This window comes from Gossypium hirsutum, chromosome A05 (assembly GCF_007990345.1).
Source record: "Gossypium hirsutum isolate 1008001.06 chromosome A05, Gossypium_hirsutum_v2.1, whole genome shotgun sequence".
NCBI classification, from domain to species: Eukaryota; Viridiplantae; Streptophyta; class Magnoliopsida; order Malvales; family Malvaceae; genus Gossypium; species Gossypium hirsutum.
The window spans coordinates 45,388,957-45,407,362 of NC_053428.1; the positions used below are offsets into that span (position 1 = coordinate 45,388,957).

Here is an 18,406-nt window from a genome sequence, read left to right on the forward strand (position 1 = left end):
AGCTCAGATGAGTAATCCTAATATAGCCCTCTCGAGCATTTTGATAAATAGTTCATATGAGCATCTTGATCGGTAGTGATATAGCATGTGTTGCGCACACCGCAGCTCTTTGTGAGCGTTCTGACATGTGATCGGTTGTGATCCTGCATTAAGTGCGGACACAAATGCAACTCTTCATGAGCGTCTTGCTAAGCTCGCTTGAACTCTCTGCTACCTTATACAGTGCTTCCTGATATTATCTCTTCGAATATATCTGATTAGCTCTATGAGCTCCCTGAGTAAAAAACTCTTATGCCCGGATAAGTGTTCTGTTATATGATTACATGGCTCGTTTGAGCAACCTGACATGTGGCTCGAGAGTGTGCTCCTTGAGTATTTACCCTAATGGGTACCCCCGATTAAGAATTGACGGTTTATGGATATGTACACCTCAAATGTACTATTTGAGTATCTATCGATAATTCAATAATTCAAAGGACAAAATTCTCGACATGAAGAAATGATAAGATAAATAGATATATGTCTTGAATGATTCTGAATTTCCCAATGAAGTGTTTCATGATGAGCTCATCTATGCTTATTTGATATACATGAGACTTAAACTAACTTGTTTGATTGGGTGCATGTGGTTAGGTAATTTTCCAAGTTAATGGAAAACATGTTATTGTATGCTTAAATTTAATAAATGAGATTGGTAAGTTTAATTCCTGTTATATGAACTTACAAAGCATATAATGCTTACTAGGTTTTATTTTCTTTATTTTATAGTGCTCGGAAGCTCACGTAGGTTGGAGATCTGTTGGAGCACTATTACACTATCCACTAGCTTGTTTTGGTATAAATAGTAAACTCATTTTGGTATAATGACATGTATAGGTAACTTGGTCATTGTTGGCTTCTAAAAATTGTTTTTAATTTAGCCATTGAAATGGCTAGTGATGGTTATGTTTTGGTATATCTATTAAGGTTATTCTATGGCAATATCATGAGTATATATTATGGATTGATTGAGTTATACTAAATGAATATACTTATTAAAGATAAAATTTAATATGTGTATGCATGTAATGATATATCATGTTAGATGTTAAAATTTAGCTTGGTTATAATGCTTGGATTGGTTGGAATATGAATGTAAATTTTGGCGTAGGTTATTGGAAAACTTTGGGTGAGAAATAAAGCTAGGAAATGGCTTTATTTTGTCCACACGGGTAGACACATGGGCGTGTGTCTTGGGCATGTAGTTAGGCCATGTGTCCCCTGCATTTTAAATTTGAGAAACGCAATTCTCAGAATTGAGCACACGAGCGTGTGTCTCAGCCGTGTGTGCTACACAGCCCAGAACACGGGCGCGTGTCTTGGCTTTGTGAAACCTGTACTTAATTTTGAAAAATTAAATCTACCACATGGCCTAGCACACGGGCGTGTGATTGGCCGTATGGCACAAGTCAAAGAGTTACACAGGGTCGAACACGGCCTGCAGCATCGGCGTGTCTTAGGGTCACATAGGTGTATAGCGTGTCTTAGGGTCACACGGATGTATCCCTTGACCACACGGGCATGTGTGCCCTACATTTAAGAAAAATATTGAAATTTTACGAAAAATTCTTTGAGTTCCCGATTTAGTCCCGACTCGATTCTAATACTCATATTGGGCGTCGAGGGTCCATTTATGGGACGTTATGAATAATCTCGAAAAATGAATAGTAATTGACATGAATTATCTATAAACATTCTAAAAATTCCAGTAATGCTCTATAACCCTGTTTCGACGACGGACACGAATTAGGGGTGTTACATGTTGAATTTTTATTTTATTTTTTGAATACATTATTACATTTAATACTCGTGGTCAAAATCAATAAAGTACATTACTTTTTATTTATTTTTTTATTCATAAGTCTTTAAAAGTCACATTCATAATTCAAAAAATTTAAAAATATCTATCATCCATTAATTTGTTAATTAAAGGTTATAATTGCTTTTTAGTACAATCATACAAATTATGTACCGAATAGCTAAACATTATAACTATTATATTTATGTAAATATCATTTTTCAATCCACATGACCATTAATATATGCTTAAGAATGAAAAATAAAATCACTTAAAATTTCAAACCATTTAAATTTTAAAAAAAATATTATTTAGTATAACGTTTGTTATGGTGTTTGTTATTTTCAACCTGTTGTCCGATTGAGGCCCACTCTCAATCCTCATTACCTTAGTAGTCAAATCATGCAATTTGTTTGTATGAGTTCAAACTTGATGGGTTTGTGTCGTCATGCTGGCATTAGAATAGAATACATGTTGGCATACATGGGGGCCTACCTAATATGTCACATTCAGGACCGTGTCATATAAAAAAAAAATTAACCTCCATGAACAGAGAGACTCACGAAATATTCAACAACATTAGTGGAAAATATTAGTTAATTATTTTATTACTTTTAAATTAAGAATAATAAAAAAATAAAATTATAAATTAATTAAATACACACAAAATATTTAAAGTTTTTAGTGTTGTTTGCGTTAGCTATTTTTTTTTTAATCTACTTAGTTTTTGCTTGTTTTATGGTGAATACATGGGAATTACTAAAGCAAGTGGCCAATTAGATATGTTGGAAATCATTATGGAAGGACTTAGTCAAGAAAGCAAGTGATATTAGATTTTAAGATGATGAGAAGGAGGATGATAAGTTATAAAATAAATTTTGATCAATGAAAAATTTTTAGGACTAAATTGATAAAATTATTTAAAATTAGAATTAAATTGATAAAACATGTAAGTATCGATAATTAAATATGTTATTATACTAATTAAAAAATCACTTCCTCATTTCCATCAACAATTTAATGGAATGTGACTAAAACAGAATCAAATGATAACATTAGTCATCAAACTGAAAATCTCCATAGTTGAGTGGTCAAAACAGAAACACGTTAATAATTTAGTAAGTGTATAATTTATCCATAAATTCTAACTTTGCCTTGATTTTTTTTTATGATAGGTCAAAATCAAAATTGTATTTTATAATTATAATTAAAAAACCCTTAATATATTTATAATAGCTCATTAATAATATTCAGATGTCCCCTTTAACTTGAAATTCAATAATTGGGAAATTACCAAAATATTGTCTTTTAAATATCGTTCTTTTTATTGTTATTATCTTTTAAAAAAATTGTCTTTGAACGGTCTGTTTTGGCATGTGAATTTATGGCTTATATATATATATATATATATATATATATGTATACAGAGACAGCTATGAAAATTGCATGTGAATTTATGGCATGTAAATTTATGGCTTTTATTTTATTTTATAAAAATAAAATTAGTTAAAATACAGAAATGTTAGAATCTTGCAGTAACTAGTATAGATTGGTATAGATGAAAACACACTGATACAAAAAGTACTGAATTAGAATTTATTGTTTCGGTAACATGACATTTCGACTCCTACCAGCACTACAAATACATAATTGATTTCCTTGGACAGTACCATCATATGGATTCTCTTAAAGCTTTCATTTTATTTATGTAAATTATTTCGTTAATCATTCTAAAATTAAATTATTTATATTATAAAAAAATTTAACTATTCACTCAACCGTTAAATTTATTTTTTCTATTGTTCAATATATGTTTTTTAAATTTTTTCCTCATTTTTTTTATCTCCTCTCCTTTTTATTACTTTTTTCCTTTTAATCTGAAAACTTTAGTCACTTCCCCTAAATATGTTGTTACTTCTGTCACATCACCTCCAATGAACTCAAAAGTAGAAAGACATCTCGACATCAATCCATATCGACAATAGGATTAAGAGATCGGAGCACAACAATTTTAAAGCTCTGGGAGTGGCCATTTTTGAATTTTTTTTTTTTTAGAAATCTAATCTTGTGGATTTGAAGAGAAGGCTTTAGGCTTTACCTTGGTGGTTTTTGATCAATAGTTTGACGTCAAGCAATCACAACAACAACAGTGAAAAGCGACGGTCGTGGGTAAGAAGAAAAAAAAGAGAAGGAAAACATAAAAAATTAGAAAACAGAAGCATCCCTTAGCGTTGTTCATTAACATAACAACGCTCGCTAGCAATGGTTTAATAGAGGAAGCGACAACATCTTTGAAGGAAGTGACAGCTAGGGTTTTCGAATTAAAAGGGAGAAGATGAATCAAAAAAAGGAAGAAAAAAAATATTAAAGGAAAAATAAAAAAATTAACAGAAAAATTGGGAGTGACATAATTTCAAAAAGACTAACGTGGTAAGTTACTTTTATCTATATATTATATAAAACCAATAAGAGTATTTTAGGCATTAAGACTTAATAAAGGAAATTAATTAATTAATGTTAAATTTTTATTATATTTTAGTTATTTTTTTAAATTTTCTGTTACTATTTAGTCATATGCAATACTTTTTACTTTAAATTTAATTTTTCTGTCACTTTATTCTTTCAATTTTTGGTTGCTTTTTTTTTTTCACTTTATTCTATTTAATTTTAGGTTTTGAAGGTTTAATTTATAATTGATATTATATATATATTGTTTACGCATGCTTTTTACTTTAATTTTAAATTTCCAGTTACTTTTCTCTTCACTTAATTTTTTAGTCTATATAAGGCTTCACATTTGGTGTTTAACAATCAACTTTTTTCTTGATTTAATTCTTAGTTTACAATATGTTTGGTTTTTTTTTCTTTAAATTCATCAATCTACCTTTTCTGTTATTATACTTATCAAAATGTTAGTTTAATATTTAATCTTATACTTTATTTATTATAGTTGGCTCAATTCATCTTATATTATTCCGGTAGTGTTGGGTGTTATTATTCATTTTATCTCAAGAGAAGTTAATGTTGAAGTTGATAAAGTTACCAAAGGAGGTGCTAGTAGACCTACCCCTTCATCGCTTCTGTCTTGATGATTTATGCCAGTTTCATAGTTGAGGGCGTAGCTACGGCTCTTTTTAAGATGGAAAATATTTTATTTAGGTAAGGTAAAATTATATTTTAACTTCTCTTGAAAATGATAAAAATTTGATTTAATCCTTTAAAGATTATAAAAATATAAGCTATTAAAATAATAAAATTATATTTTTATTATAGTAAAAATTACAATTTAATTTCGAACTTTTATCCATAACCATTATGTTCCTACAAGTTTTTCGGCTGCATTGTCATAATTTAAAATTTTTGGTGAATTTTAAATTTACTTCCGTTTTATTTATTAAGTTATGTTTTTAATTTGTTAAGTTTTGTTTTTTTTTTCCAATTTTTTTTCTTACTTCTTTTATACGATGAATTGAATATCTAAAATCGAAAAATATGGTAGAGAGTAAAGGGTTAATTATGCTTAATCATTGTTTTCTTCAAAAATTTTAAATTAATAATTAATGTAAATTTTAAATTTAAAAATTTAAGAACAAAGAAATGTATGAATTAAATTAATAATAAATTAAAATAATTTTTTAAGAAGATATTATATATTTCAATAATTTTTATTTTATAAAATGACGTTGAAACTTGAAACAAAATGGGATTAAGGGGTTTTATATTGATACATAAATTTATTAAATAGTTGGATAAAAATATAAATTTTTATGTTAGATTGTATAAACCTAAAAATATATAAAAAAAAATTGTTTAGAATTATTGAGTATTTTTTTATGTGTCTCATTAAAGAAAACATTTGGGTATTTATACATATTATCAGTGTTCATGATTTGACTTCACTGTTCATGGACTTAACGTCACTATTCGTAGGACTAACATTCTGAATAGGTCTCGGGCATATTGAACACGTGTACTATTCTGGGTCTCCTCTTAGGCCTCACGGTCTCCTACATGCGAACTCCTTGAGTATATGCGAGCTGGGACCGCGAAGTCCTCTCAGCCCGTGCAAGTTAATGTTGCGAGCTCCCCTGGCTGTACGCAAATAGACAGCTTAAATCCTACCTGAATTTAGAGTTAGTGATAATTGGTATATAACAAGAATATAAAACATGGTCTCATAATTATATTCCCAATATATTTAAACCTCATTAATTATTATTTTTCCTAATGAAAATTGTGTCCTTTTCTCGGCATTGCAAAAATGCATCCCACAAGTATGGCAAATCCTTTTCACATCTCTTATTGGGGGAAATTCCACATCAACTTCTCACTTGTAACCAAACATGAAATGAATGTATGTAACTAAACAAGGCAGGCAAACTAGTCACTTATATTTGTTTTCTATTTTATAAATTCCACCAAACCTAAAACTTTTGAAATAGTATATTCTGAAAGATTAATATTATAAAATATGCGAGGCTTTGGATCTATTGATAAACTTAGGAGGTTTGAAATCCATTAATTACAAAATTATACACATGGATAGTTGTTATACGTGGGTTTTAGTCTAGTTTAATTTGTTGACTTTAGTTTGGATTGTATCAGTTCTTAGTTCGTTTGTACTTATAATTGTTTGATTCTATTTTGTGATTACTCAAGCAATCTGTATTATAATAATCTGACACTCGTGATTATTCAGATATGTATTTATATTGCACTTGTAACACTTTTAAAAAATTATTATAAAATTTATTTTAAAAACGTTTAGATTAAATAATTAAATTTTAAGATAGATAACAAATATTTTTCTATTTATTCAAAGGCTTCACAATGTACGAAGAGACTAAATTTATTTATTTTAAAAGCCTTTAAATTAAATTTATTTTATACTTGTTAAAAATTAATATGAGAAATTGTATATAGATTTTTAAATTTATTTTTACTATTTTAAATATAAAATATTTATTTCTACATAATAAAAAATTTTAATTTTGAATTAAATAAAAATAGAATTTGATTTAAGAAATCATACTTTTTTAATTTGTATTCTAAAAATTGTTTGAACATTTTGGTTTGAATCGGTTTTCAATTTTTCATTTTATCTTGCTTAGCTTAAATGAGTGAGAGAAAGAGACAGATGTGAATCTTAGTAAAAGTGTTTATGAGCCGGTCGACTCAATCCACTCTGGGCCAAGCTTGACTTTAACTTTTCAACATTGATCTAACTTGTTTTATTGATAAAAATAAAATCATATTAAAAACAATTTTATATAAATATTAATATATTTTATAATTAATTTTAAATAAAATTATTATTTTTTAAATAATAAAATGGACCAATTGGATTGAGTCCATTTAAAAAAAATCATACTTAGGTTGAACTCAACCTGAGTATCAACACCTCTAAGGTTAGGGTTTAGTATTTACTTTAATTTTTTTTTTCAAATTCAATTCATTTAAATTAATGTTCAAAACTCAAATTGTTAAAATAAATTATATTTTAAATCTTTTTTTTATAATTAAAAAATAATTTCCCCTCATTTTCTCTCACTTTATCAATTTCTAAATTTATTTATTTATTTATATTTGATTTTTTTATACATTTTTATAATTTTTTAATTTAAAAAAATTATTGTTATCATTTTTTATAGAATTAATGTCAAATTGATAGAAAATATAAAAGATGAAGATTAAAATTATTAATATATCCACTAAAAGTGTCACCATTGATCACTTAAAGGTTAGGTAAGAAACAAATTTAAAAAAATTAATGTTCAAATTGTAATTTTTTTCTAATTAAAAAAATTTATCCATAATTGAAAGAAATTTTTTTTAGGCATTAATCTCATTATATATTTTTGTTATATATGATATTTTTGATATAATGCTTAATTACCTATGACCCTTCCCCATCTCTTAAATAAAAGAATAATACTTTTTAGTGCACTCAAACTTATATCCTCCTGTACAGATAACAATATCAATATAATTGAGTTGGATATAATTGATATACTTATGCTTCACAACTTTTCTTTTTTACCCTTTAAATAATATATCGGCAACATGTATTTTCTATTTTTACTTTTTAAATTATTTAAAGTAAGAGGAATATATAAATTATGTTAAATTATAATATAATAATGCTATTTATTTGGTGTGACATTATTAAAGTAAAATGTTAATGCATTGAATAGATTGGTGGTGTCCCACACATTTTCCCTTGAATTGCTGTGATGGTAATGATAAAAGAGCATAAAAAGAATTGATTTCTCCAACTTCCTTCACACACGCTAATATGCTATCCTATGCTCTTTAAGTTACTACATTTTCTCTTCTTTCAAAATTAATAAAGTATTTTATGCTATTAATACATAAATCTAAACTAATTTTAGGTAAATTTAATCGTTTATATTTTTTTGTTAATTTAATTTTTTATTTTTAAATTTAAAAAAAATAATTAATTGTTGATATGACATTCATGTGTATGTATACATCAATAAAGTTAATGTGTATTAACTTTTTCATCTATTTTGTGGTAATTTAACAAAATAGTATAAGTTCAAAGGTTAAAAAAAACGAAAAATTAAATGGTAGGTTAAAAGGACTTTTTTTTTTAACTTGAAGGGCTAAATAAGTCTTTATCCTATTTTCAAAAAAGTCAGATAATTTTTTTAATGAAAATGCTAATTAAAATATTATTTTTTTAAATAATGTTAGCATGACAACCTACGTAATAGTCCACATGTTATTAAATGCTGACATATCACTATTTATCCTATATGCTACATTAACAAATATATATATTTTTTTTAAAAGCATAAAGTGCATGTGGATCGCTATGTGGGCTACCATGTTTGAACTTTAACATTTTAGTCAATATTTTAATTAAATAACAATTTGACTCTTTTTGAAATGTCGATGATCAAATTTGACTATTTTAAAATGTTAATGACTAAATTTAGGCTCTGTTTGTTTGCTAGTAAAATATTTTTTGAAAATAATTTCTGAAAAATGATTTACTTTTTTAGTGTTTGGATAAATTTGTGCAAAGTATTTTATGTTGTTTGGCAAATTTTCGGAAAATATTTCATAAAAGTTATTTTAAATGAAACAAATACATATTTAAGAATTTATATCTTTTCATTGTTTAATTGAGTTTATTATATATATATATATTAATAAATTTATATATTTCTTGCCTGTATTGCATGATGCAGCATACCAATCTGGTAGAAGCCAGGCAAGCTTTTTCCTTTTAAGCATGCAACAAAGCCTATATTGCAATCAACAAGCACTCACTCAAAAATGGTTAATCCCACATCTGGAAATACCACCCACAGTTTCAATGATTATAGTTCTCTTAGCCACATCTCCAGAGCTAATTCTACAACATACAAATAAGTTCAAGTCAATTATGCTTATACTGAAATAATAGGACCAAGAGACCTCGGCAACTTCAAGGCACAGAGGCCAATTCTACAACATACAAATAAGTTTTAAGATTATTCAAGAGGATCCTAGTGAAGGGAAAATTCTTTTTCTTCAGACTCTTTTACCAGTAAAATGACATCTTATAACTGCATAATCTAATCATGACATTAAGCAAAACCTAGAATTGTGATTGCTATATTTACAAATGAAAAGAGTGACAAATTTATGACCAAAACTTGTAAAATTTTCATGTTCGAACAACACTTGGTTTTCTCCACACAATCATTACATTGTACAAAGAAAAGAGAATTACACCAATCAACACCTCTTGATACAAGCAACGCCCAATATGATCCCTCATCATCATCACATAGTAAAAAGTATTAGACCTAAAACAAGGACTAAAAAATATATATAAAAATAAATGTGAAAAATACTCAACACTACCAACCCATTGGAAGAAACCATTTGACTTCTACCTGGCTGTGCCTCAATTTACAGAGGGAGAAGCCCAACTTGCAACTTTCAGCACATATCCAAAAGGAAACCTACGCCGTGCACAATCTGCTTCTCTAACTTGTATCTTTCATACTATCATAGCACCTTGTAATCTGGTTCCCAAACTGTGCATCTTTTATAATCTCAAGGCCTACCGTGTGCTGAAAACCGGCGAAAAACCAAAGTCAAAGCCTTTAAAATTTGTTACGAGAGAGATTACAAGTTTGGAAATGCCTATATTTGGCATCATGCTCTTATACGAAACAGGGAATCACCATGTAGTAACATGAACATGAAGGAGGATATGGAAAAAGATTTGGAAGGATATATTATATATACGCGAGAGAGCCTCGATCAATTGCCACTTGAGGATAACATCTAGTAGCTGTCGGAGGTCTGTTAGCATTCAACTCCTAATCCCATAGATGTAAAAAATATTAGTATAAGAAGCTATGCACGTGGTCCAAGAAAAAGAATATAGAAATAACAAAAAGACTAATTACTGCTAACAAAGGGAAAGAGGAAGCACCTGCATCCATGTATCTTCTATATAACGTTTCAGTGATGCTTCTGGAGATGACATTGCTAGGGGTAAAGGATGAATCAGCTTTGGATCTACCACGAGATCTCTACCCAAAGCTAAAAAGAGAATTGTGATTGTTATAATACAAATCAAAGTCAAGTTGAAACCCAATGAAGGAAAAATTATTTTTCTTCAAACTCCTTTACTAGTAAAATAAATTCAAATACTAAAATTCGAACAAAATGACATCTTATAACTCCATAATCTAATCGTGACATTAAGAAAAACCTAGAATTGTGATTGCTAGCTTTGGAACTACCACGAGATCTCTACCCAAACCATTATCAAAAGCTAAAAAAAACCCATCAAGAATATTATTGATCAATCAAGCAAAATCACATCAATATTATTGATCAATGCCATTTAAAATCATATAACATGAAGAATAACTTTCATTTAAGCCAGTTTATTCAACCATGAAGCACTAAACAAATCAGACCCTAAATAAAAAAACTCAAATAAAGTTCATAAAATTCTTAAGCCAGATCAGAACTAACCCATGAAACCCTAAAATCAACAATACCAAAGTTGGCAAATCAATCGACTGGACAAAACAAACTGGAATTTTAGATCTTGAAACCTGAAAAAAATAAGATCTTTACAAACAGATGCCAATATATTTATTGAAATAGATCCAATTAATTGATGAAACCTTACCCTAATTACACCAAATAAAAATTTACGAGAAATCACGAACAAAGAAATCAAAACTGAAATAGAAAAAGAAGCTGTAAAGAGAAGATTATCTTCTGGGAGATATTCGGAATCGAGAGGTTGCTTCGAAATCAAGAAGATTGAAAGAGAAGACGATTGAAAATTTTTAATTTTGATGAGAAACTTGGGGAAATTTGTTGATTAATTTATAGGGAGAGATTGCCGACTTAAGTATAAAAAATTTCACGGATCAAAGCAAACTCTTACTGAAAATAATAAGGAAAGGGGAAGGGGAGTGGAAAGGGAAGATCGGTGTTGCTTCTTTTCCTAAAAATGTCTTACCGAAATAAAAAAAAGGGTAAGACCTTTTCCTAAATTAAGGGCTTTGTTTTCCCATGTTTTGTAATACATTTTACCTTAGGAAATTGTTTTTAGCCAAACAAACACTGGAAAAGGCTGAAAAGCTTTTTCAGAAAATGTTTTATTGTCAAACAAACGAATTAGTTAAAAAATATAAGGGTTAAATTGACAAAAGATATAAATGTTGAGAGTTAAATTTATCATTATATCTTAATATAATTGGACTTACATTACATGTAAAAATTTGAATCAATACAATATCTCTATTATATCAATTGAAAATACATATTTGTCAATATCTTTGATGATTAAAATTTTTTAAATGGACAAAATAGTTAAACAATTTTAATTTTATTAAAAACTTGATAGTTCATGGTCTACGTAATAAAATATGAAATATGACAATCAGATAATTAAAATATTAATGGTGCAAAATATTATGAAAATCAATAAAAACAACTTTAATTTTTGCACTCTTACAAGTGAGTCCCTTCGTGTACAAATATTTATGTATATTAGCCATCAAAGGAATTCAATAATAGAATTATTAAAATTATCGAAAAATAATATAAAATAAATTTTATTGATAATAAAATTAGGAGTATTCTTAAATTCAACTATTAATATATGATAATTATATAAGATAATATTAAAAATTTACACATATCAATCCGACATGATAAAATTTTAATATAAGTACTCAAAATCCACACTTCAATCTATATCAATAATACTAAAACTTTATTCATTAAAAATAATTCAAAAATATTAAATATGTGTTGAGTAATTTTTCATTGTTTTTTATTGAAGGGGACAATCGTGTATTTATACATATTATCACTATTCATGACTTGACTCCACTATTTACGATCTACTCCATTATTCATAGGATTGACATTCTAAACGGGCATTGGGCATGTTGGACACGTGTACTACTCTAAGTCATTTGTTAGACCTCGCAATCCCCTCCATGCGAACTCCTTGTGTATGCGCGAGCTGAGACCGTGAACTCCCATCGACACGTGCGAGCTGGTGATGCAAGCTTAATGCAGCTTGTTGGGCACGCTATGAGCTATGATGCTTAACATCTATCCCACCACATGCACGAATAAGTTTCTTCTACTTACATATGACCTTTGACAATTGAATCGTTTTCTTCTGCTTGTATCTGAACTGTCAATAGTCTTCGGTCATTGAACTGTCAAAACGAGAGAGGAGAAGCTCTTTAAAAGGGAGATCTTCGAGGCCTTAAACCTCTCACACTTAGCATTCTCAACAACCAAATCAAAGGTAATTTCAAAGAACTTTTGCTTTTTGAATTTTAATTTTCTTCTTCTATCCAAATTATGACAAGAATGAAAAGGGTTGACAATCGAATAATTTAGAGTTACCTACAGTGAGAGTGATCATTTAGGGTTTCGATGGAAGCCAACTTCCATATTTACACCACGAAAATGGAAGAGATGCAATGAGTTTTGGCCATACAAGGGATATAGATCCCCTACTTCGCGTGTGAATTTTCCATTCTTGAGTGGTTACATAGGCTGAATGAAACCACTGAGGATAGTTTCCTGCTCCCCTTCCATGCACTTGAGGTTGGGTTCCATCTGTCATTTAACCCTTTCTTCTGCCACCTGTTTGATAACTACAAAATTTCCCCGGTCAGTTTTCAGGGTTTTCTTGGTGGATCACGATTGCGTACTTCACTGACTACTGCCAGAATAAAGAGGTTCCCTTGCTCGTAATTTTTCAGCACTTATACCAGCTGAAAGGTCAAAACTGAGAGAACTTATCGGGGTTCTATTACTTTATCCCCGGCACGAAAAGGTAGAGACCATTATTTCAAATTGGTTCCCCAATCTTCGCCTGAATTGGAGGAAGTATATCTGGGACTAAAATAAACTTGGTGATGGGTTCAGATTTTTAGCCGAATAGTCTTCACTGAACCGAGACATGTGCTCATTTAAGTGAACCCTCCCTAACAAGAGATGCCCTAGCCCAATTTTGGAGGCTTCACGCCGGACAATCACTGATTTTAGAGAACCTTTTAATGACGAGAAATATGTTTTAGTACTGTTTAGAGGGCTTCAGCCCCAATGGGTAGAGGCATAGTGATAGTAGGGTGGTCATTCAAGCAGTTGGTACACGGCCTGAAAGTAATATGTGGCATCACAATTCTACGGATGAGTTGGGTGTAATACTATGGGGTTGCAAAGAGGAATCGATGAACTTCTTTTATAGCTTTTATGGGATGAGACCTCGCATATAGATTTCTGTCGTTTCTTTACGAGGGAAAAGTGGTAGGTAGAATATTAACTGCTAATAGTTCCCACTGATCTTAGAATTGTTACTGATGCAGGTATCGACTGCGACTCCATGAACAATTCGGTAGATACTAATAGTATATCTCATGAAATAAACAAGGCTATGAACATACAATCCTCGATAAGGGGCATGCGCAAAAAGTGTAAGACAATCGTGGGGATGCAAACATTGTTGTTACCAGCAAAGAGGAGGGAAATAGTAGAGGTTTGGAACAACATTACAAGAGGAGAATGGACCCTACTAGGCCTACCATTACAATAGTTGCTAGTCTAGCTTCTTCCTCTACTAGTTCGCTATTAGTGCCCCTCGTTAGCTCACCTATTACTGTGGACGAGGACTCTCTTCTCGCTGTTCTTTATGTTCCTCCTTCTATGCTGCTATTGAAAAAGCAGGAGTTGAAGGTAATAGAGGTCAATTTCCATGGCATTGTCATTTGAGCATGCAGGAGTACCCCTATGATCTTGTTGGTGCTACCCAAAAATAGAAAGCATCTTTACCAGAAATCATGGGGCAGGAAATGCATACGGTGGGGTTATCTAGTGGTGTACAAAAACCTTCAGTAAAAAGGATCATTTCATCTCTATAATTTCTACTTGCTGAAGCTAACATCATTAGGTTAGATCTCAGCCAGAATATTGATGGGGTTAAGGTCTTCCAAGGTGAGGTCGCGGAGACTAAAATAAAACTTGAAAGGGTTCGCAACCTGTACCTCAAAATGAGGGAAGAAAATGAAGACCCATTCTCGTAGGATGAGTTCGTATCCAGCTGGAAAAGCTCACAAGATTTTTACTTAAATGAAAAATTATTCGAGGTCAGCATCCCTACTGTTGACAACAACAATGTGGACTAAATCGTCGATGGGGAAGAAGAGGAAGATAATCTTCATTAGTTTATTAGTGCCTTGTATTACTTTCTTCTTTTTTTGAAATAAAGTTTGATTTTTAAGGAAATTTAGTTTTATCAGTTGTTACTATAACATTATAGCATTTGCGAGCTTATCACATTTATTGTATGATTATATTGCTATCATCAAAGCTTTAACTTAAACAAATTTCAGAAAATCATCAGCTGCAAGCTGTTTTAAACTTAAACAAATTTTTCAACATTAGCAACGAAGAATACAAATTTGTGAGCTATTTTAGAGGCTTTGATATTAAATAAATGAGCCTTTTCATATTAGTTGGGAGCTTTGGCTCGTGCTTACTATTTTGGAAGTCGCGATATTGAATCAACAAGCCTTTGGATTACAACTAGGAGCTTGAGCTCGCACTGACTATTTTGGAGGTCACAATATTAAATCAACAAGCATTTGGATTACAATTGGGAGCTTTGGCTCGCGCTAACTATTTTGGAGGTTGCGATATTAAATCAGCGAGCCTTTGGATTACAGCTGGGAGCTTTGGTTCACACTAACTATTTTGGAGGTCGCAATATTGAATCAGTGAGCTTTTGCATATCAGTTGGGAGCTTTGGCTTACGCTTATTGTTTTGGAGGTTGGGATATTGAATCAGCGAGCTTTTGGACTACAGCTAGGAGCTTGAGCTTGAGCTCGTGCTTATTATTTTAGAGGCCATGATATTGAATCAACGAGCCTTTGGATTACAGTTGAGAGCTTTGGCTCGCGCTTACTGTTTTGGAGGTCGTGATATTAAATCAGCGAGCCTTTTCATATCAGTTGGGAGCTTTGGCTCTCGCTAACTATTTTAGAGGTCGCGATATTAAATTGGTTGGGAACTTGAGCTCAAGTTGACTATTTTAGAAGGACAAGTTGTAAACATATTAATAAAAAAATTCTTTTTTATTAAAGAATAAGAGTTTACACATAGTATTTTTGAGGTGACGAGCGTTCCATCTTAGTGTTTAATACCTCTAACCTTCTGTTTGTCTTTGGGGTTGTTACGCGAACCCTGTGCTTACTGAGGAGCATCATGATCCACGTACTCGACGAGCTCACCGTCCTTGAATACCTTTTTTATAGTATCCTTCAAAGTAAAACAATTATTAGTTCGATGCCCCACATCATTATGGAAGACATATCTATCTGTCGAACTCAACCTCCTCTCACTGCGCTTTATAGGGGACGGATAGGGCAAGATGCTAGAATTCTTCACTTGGTTCAAAATATGCACGAGTTGCGTTCGATAGAGTATAGGTTTCAAACCTGCCTTGTGGTACATACTTCATTGTTTACTCGAGTGGAGATCTTTGAAGGGCACTAGGAGAACTTCTCGGTACTTGTGTTGTCTGATGTCTATTGCTTCAGGACGTGAGGTCTGAGTGGGTGATTGTTGTCTATTGCGAGCTCCTTCTCTTTCTTTGAACTACTAGCCATCTCTTCTAAATGTGCCACACGTCGCCCTTTTAGTCTCCCCTACTTCTGCGAACTTGTGAGCTCACTTATATAGGTTCGCCAAACCCTGTGACTTATTATCAGTAAAGGAGTACTGCACATGCTTATTTTTCACTCCCATAATAAAGGCATCAATGGCTCACTAGTCTTCAAGGTTTTTCATGTTGAGAGTCGCTGCATAAAATCACTTTACATAGTCCTGAAGAGACTTTCCTTCTCTTTGCCTCACCGACATCAATCCTATAGGTGTGCTCATTATCAACTTATGAGCCCTGAATCTTCCCAAGAACATCTGACCCAACTGGGAAAAACTTCGAATGAAGCCTTGGGGAAGGGATAAATACCAATCATTTGCACTCTCTTTGAGTGTTGTAGAGAAAGCTTTGAACTTCACTAAGTCTGAAGCTCCAACACATTCATATAATCATTGTATTGCATTAGGTGGGCTTGCGGGTCCTTCATGCCTTCAAACATGTCCCTCGGCACTTTGAATTCACGTGGTAAACTTACTATCGCCAACTCTAAGGGCCAAAGGATTGTTAAAGCAGAAAAGTCAATCCATGTCTTGAGCTTTAGGATGCAATGCCCTCATGTCTTGCCGCAATGCATTCATTTCACCTTGTCATTCCCTTGCATACGAGCCTGGAACTTCCTCCTACATGGTTACATTATCATGAAAATCAGAATTATTAGATTGTACTTTTTTTTAGCTTCTAATTTTGCTTCAACAACTCTTGTTGAATGGTTTGCTACTGATCCATCTATACTTTCTGTGCAAACATTTTTTCCTTCATTAGCCCCATCTATTTTTAAAGAGAAAAAAACTCTTGTGGTAATGCCTCTTGGTTAGGGGAAAGTGATAGCCCTAGATCGGTGGGAAGATTAAAGTCGGATGGGCTTGAAACTCTAGGATGGGACACATTACCCAGGTTTTTCGGCCAGTCGGCAAACCAGTTAGCAAATAAATCTGTTCCAGTAGGTTGGCTGTCAGAATCTGAGGCTCTAGTCTTGCTAGACGAAAAATTAACGAAAAAATTTTCATTTGGATGAGCCATTATGATCATCGAATTGAGAGAGTTCTGTTGGTCAGAAGTGTGTTCACGCTCACCATACCAATTTTGAGTAATTTTCTGTTGTTTTTTATTAAAGGGGACAATTAGGTATTTATACATATTATCACTATTTATGACTTGACTCCACTATTCACGATTTGACCTACTATTCATAGGATTGACAATCTGAGCGGACCCCGGGCATGTTGGACATGTGTACTGCTCTAGGTCAACTGTTAAACTTCGCGGTCCCCGCCCTGCGAACTCCTTGTGTATGCATGAGTTGAGACCGTAAATTCCCTTCGACACATGTGAGCTAATGATGCGAGCTCCCCCTGCTGACCTCTCGCTATATATCTCGCACACATTCCTTTTGCAGAGTTTATTTGGGTTGCGAATAAGCAAGCTGGATCTTTTTTAGATTCCAAGTTGGTGATCTTTAATGTATAACCATATGTAATCGAAATAATTAAAAAATATGCCAATTTTCATGGCAGTCATTTTCTCATAATTGTCGAAATTAAGTCATTGTAACGTGACCCCCAAAACGATTTAATTAAAACAAAGAACAAAATCAATCAAGCTTCGACAAACCTAAAAAGATGAAATCGTTGTAATGAGAATTATTCATAGTTCCGATAGATATAAAAATGTGTAATTGTATATAGCGGGAATAATTAAAATATGGGAAAGCTTCACACATTTTCCATGAAAATGATGAATGCAGAAGTATTCAAGGGACCACAAATAAGATTAAGGTATAATTAATAAATTTCACGAGAGAATAAATAAAAGGAAAGAAAGAAAGGGTGGGTGGAATCATTACAAATTTATTTGATATGTATACCAAGTTTTTTAATTTCTTGATTCATACTTAATAAGTTGGGCCACATTTTGTCACATCCTATCTGCTTGTGGCAGCTAATTCTTCAAGTCTTCAACCAAATCCAACCATTTATTTATTGATATTTGTACACATTATACAAATTTCTATTGATTAAAATGGGATTTGTATTCTGTTGGAATTTTTTAATTTTTTTTTTTGGATTTTTCGGCAAGCTCATTAAAAATGCTGCATCATTTAATTAATTAAATCATCAATTTCCGTAGCTTAATAAAAATGAATATCACCAGATAATGCAATGAAGTTATCAATTCATGCCTATTAATATAATAAAAGGGCTTCTATCAAAATTAATTCGTAAAGGAAACATTTATCAAGCTAATTACTAGTTTATGATGTTTATTCATTTGTCTTCTTACTTTATTTTTTTAACTAATTAAAATTATATTAATTTTTGGATAATTAATCTAA

General features: G+C 31.2%; 1 long non-coding RNA gene across 2 annotated transcripts; it reads right to left on the reverse strand.

Moving 5' to 3' along the window:
• Positions 1–9,490: 9,490 nt before the first annotated feature.
• Positions 9,491–11,381, reverse strand: LOC107960330 (uncharacterized). 2 transcript variants are annotated; one of them, XR_001701125.2, is made up of 4 exons: positions 11,007–11,381; positions 10,296–10,929; positions 10,042–10,179; positions 9,491–9,927 (listed from the first exon to the last, which is right to left on the reverse strand). It is a non-coding gene; the product is annotated as an uncharacterized lncRNA (long non-coding RNA). The 2 variants fall into 2 exon arrangements; XR_001701124.2 differs by having other exon boundaries at positions 10,296–11,371.
• Positions 11,382–18,406: the final 7,025 nt, after the last annotated feature.